Consider the following 4,527-nt stretch of genomic DNA (forward strand, 5'->3'; position numbering starts at 1 on the left):
GCTTTGATTTTCTTTGCCTTTTTTGCATTCGGTCTCCCGTCAAAGGGACAACAGTTAACCCGTCCTTGTCCTTTCCTTTGTAATGGCAACTTCTCGTTTTCACTCCTCCCTGCATAAGGAAATGACAATTGTCAGCGTTTTAGTCTTGCATATTAATCTCACATGTTTTATTATAATTCTTTATCATTTTCCGAGTTCATGATGCAAAAAGGTTTGCAAGTTCTAATGAAAAGATATTGAAATAATCATCAAAACATACCTTTTTTAGTACTCCACAGTTCTGAGAACACCAAATTTATGAGCAATGAAATGATGAGAACTAGCATGAAGATATTGTTTCGTGTGAGTTTTCTTTCAAAAAAACTTAGTGAGAAACAAAACCATCATCCATTCTAGAAAGGAGAATATCAAGGAAGGGAAGGCAACCATCAAGCTCAACTTCCATCATGAACTTGATGGAGTCTAATATGGAATTAAGGTGGTTAAGAAACAAATCCAACTTCTCACGACAATGAGGCCAACTGACACAAGTATCATCAACAAAAATCTTCCACTTTTTAGGGTGAAATTGAGCTGAGGCTAGGGCCTTGGTCTCAAAATCTTCCATAAACAAGTTAGAAACTATAGGGGAAAGAGGAGAGCCAATTAAAAAACCACAAGTTTTCTCATAGAACTCACCTTGGAAACTGAAAAAAATCGAGGTGAGGCAAAGGCCAACTGATTTGGAAGTGCCTTGGTCAATGATCTGATTTATGACACCAATAGCCTCTTGAATGGGGATTTTTGTGAATAAGGGAACAACATCAAAACTAACCAAGAAATCACCAAGGTCCAATCTGGTATCCTTCCATTCACTCACAAAGGAGGCTAAGTCCTTAACAAATGAATTAGTGTGACCTACAAGATGTTTAAGCTTCTGAGCTGAGAACTTAGCAAGAAGATAAGTAGGTCCTCCTATTATGTTACTAACAGGTCTTAAGGGAGCCCTAAATTTATGAGTATTTGGAAGGCCATACATTATAGGGGTGAGGGGATTGCTTTCAATGATCTTTCAGGACAGAGGATTAAGAGATGAACTTGACTTAATGGCTAAATCTACCTCATTAGAAAGAAACTTAATGGGATTCTTTTTAAGCTTTATGTAGCTCCCACTATTAGAAAGGTGGTCAATCATTTTGCAAACATAGTCTGATTTATCAAGAATGACGACAACCCCACCTTTGGCTCTAAGGATGACAATGTCAGGGTTGTCCCTAAGGTGTTGGAAATAATATTGAGAGGGGGGGTGAATTAGTATTAGCAAGTCAATAATTTTTCATTTCCATAATTAGATTTATATACGCCACTTCAGTTAATGGAACTCGCGTGTATATGCAACTGTGGTTAAGGCAACTAGCATATATCCTATAAACTTAAGATTTAGTTAATTCATCATAAGTTGATCTTTAATCAATGCATCGAAACCATATAAACAATAATCAGGTGCAGTAAAAATAGAAAAGAAAATCACACACATGAACACAAGATATAAGGTGGAAACCTAATGTGGATGAAAACCACCTGCTGCAATCGTCTCTATCTTCTTTTTAATAATAAGAAACTTATTTTTACAATTTTTGTACTGGTGCATAATTATACCAGTATGAAGGCTTCTACTTGCAGAAGGCTACAACCTTCTCTCATTCTCCAGCTTCTCCTGGAAGGGAGATACAACGCCCTAGCTCTTGTACTAGCTGTTATGTTTACTAGTATGTAGGTGCTGGCCTACAAAAGGCTACAACCTTCTCTTTTCTTCTAGGGACCACGTTTCATAAATTTTTAGACTGGATCCATCAATAACATCATTCAGTCATCAAATATATATGCATCAACCAATCCCCTTTTCACCAACCACAACTGAACCAATCAATCACTTTGACAACCCTTCAATCTGATCTTTCAGAATGCTGTAACCAGAATACAGTAACCAAAACCCAAGCTAGAACCCAGAACACTGCAACAACAAACAGAAGTAGCTAAAACATATTTTACAAGGTATACACTACTTCCCTGTGTCGAACCTGCGTGCATACACTCCTTTCTCAAGGCGAACCTGTGTACAGATCTGAAAATCAAACTTAAGATGTATACGCTATTTTGATATGCGAAACTAGCGTGTATACGTGCCTTTTCTAAAGTGAACCTACGTACAGATCTGTAAATGATGATTTAAACATTACAATAATTCTAGAATTTAGTTATACCCAGATCATCATATTTACTGAATACAACATGCACCAGTTATTCAGATAAATGATCAAACCACATAAAGATACTTCACTTCAAGCCTTAAGGTCTTGACCCATCATTAGATCTTATCCTTCATCAAGTGCTAAGGTTCATCCTTAGTTCAAATCTAGCTATGCACCATAACCCAATAACCTGTACACTAGATCTCGCTCATCATAAGATATTCAATACTTTTGTACTTTGGCCTAATGATCTTCTTCCCCTTATATAGTGTTAGGCTTTTCTCAATACCATGGTCCAGAACCACATAGGATCAATACCTTGGACCAAATACCTAGGATCAATTCTTCAAACTAGATACTTTGGCCCAATACCATGGATCAAAATACCATGGACCAAATACCACAGAACAAAACTTAGATTTCCAATATGTACGCGCCTTTCCTTCTATGAAACTGCGTGTGTATGATATACGCACCTTTTGATCTATTAACCCACGTGTATATGCTACTTTGTCAAGGTGAACCTGCGTATATTTCTCTTTCCTCATTTTGTGAAGTCTGATCTATAACTCTGAGTTGTTAACCTGCTAAAATTTGATCTGTCATCTGAGTGAGTTGCCATCAAGGACAACACCTGTGTCAAATCTGAGTCATAATGTCGACAATCTCCCCCTTTGAACTTGATGGCAACCCCAAGTCACTCTCCCCCTTTGTCATCAAGGGCAAAGGTTTATGCTCCCCCTGAGTACATGCTGAATTTTCTGATATGCTGAAGTGTGCTGATTGAGTTTCATGAACGAGTCCATGCTCCCCCTGAATATAAGCAAGGTATACAAAAAGATGTTCTAAAAGAAGAACATGACTCTATACATACATCATAAATGACCTTCCTATCACCAATGACTCATACATACATCCATCTCCCAACCAAGTGGGGATATACCAATTGTTTATACATGTCAAAGCAAAAACATTACAACATCCATCCCATGCATAGTGGGGTAACAAAATAGGTTGTTTCATGACCTTTACATAAAAAGATATACATGACATATAGACCAAGACCATGATAGTCATCAGCAACTATCAACAACATTATTTGTCAATCAGCCTCGAGTCCAACAACCATGTTCTCCCCCTGAACCTATTCCAGATGATCATTGTTAGATCTGATCATTTCATATAATAGAAGAGTTATCAAGGCATCATCATCAAACATATATTCATCAAGTTATCCACAACTTATGAGAGCTAACATATTTCCACGTGTCATCCACAGACTGTAACCATCATCAAGCAGATCAGATAATTCACTAAACCATATCAGACTCCTTTCTTCGTGATTCTAGCCCACTACTTTTCTTCAAACCAACATATACACGACTGTATCCACAGAAACCAGTGTATGTATGTGACTACGCTTCATGAAACTTGCGTATAACCACCTTTCTCTAAATCAGATAGGATTTAACAGTAGGATGATGCATCAACTACTCCCAGCTTCTGTCTGAGATATTCAAATGTCTCTCTAGGTAGTGGTTTGGTGAATATATCAACAACCTATTCTTTGGAAGGAACATACTCCAAGTTGACCTTTTGTTCAAGCACTTGGTCACGTAGAAAATGATATTTGATGGGCATGTGCTTGGTCTTGGAATGCATAGTTGGATTCTTTGAAATACTGATGGCACTTGTATTATCACATAGAATGGAGATGGGTGGAGTACATGTGATCTGAATGTCTTGCAATGTTTACATCATCCAAAGGAGTTGTATGCAGCAAGATGCAGCAGCCACATATTCTGCTTCAACTATAGATAATGCAATTGAACTTTGTTTCTCGCTGAACCAAGACACTAATCTGGAACCCATATAGAATGCACCACCACTAGTGCTTTTTCTGTCATCAACGCTTCCTGCCCAATCTACATCTGTATATGCATGAAGTGTACGATCTGTATCTCGAGGATACCATAAATCAAAATTCTGTGTTCCTTGAAGATATTTGAAAATCATTTTGATTGTCTGAAGGTGTGATTCCTTTGGATTTTCTTGGAATCTTCCAACTATTCCTACTACTTGCCTGATGTCTAGTCGGGTACCTGTTAGATAAAGCAGACTGCCAATCATGGATCTGTAAGTTGGTTGATGTACTGCTGTTGATTCATCATTTGAGCTGAGACTGCATCCTGTTACCATTGGGGTACATAATGGTTTAGAATCCTCCATCCCGTATTTTTTCAAGATCTATTTGAGATATTTGGTTTGTGATAGAAAAATAAAACCATTTTTATTT

Source organism: Pinus tabuliformis, chromosome J (genome assembly GCF_031772625.1).
Source record: "Pinus tabuliformis cultivar Carrire ecotype Pingquan chromosome J, CPIR1, whole genome shotgun sequence".
Lineage (NCBI taxonomy): Eukaryota > Viridiplantae > Streptophyta > Pinopsida > Pinales > Pinaceae > Pinus > Pinus tabuliformis.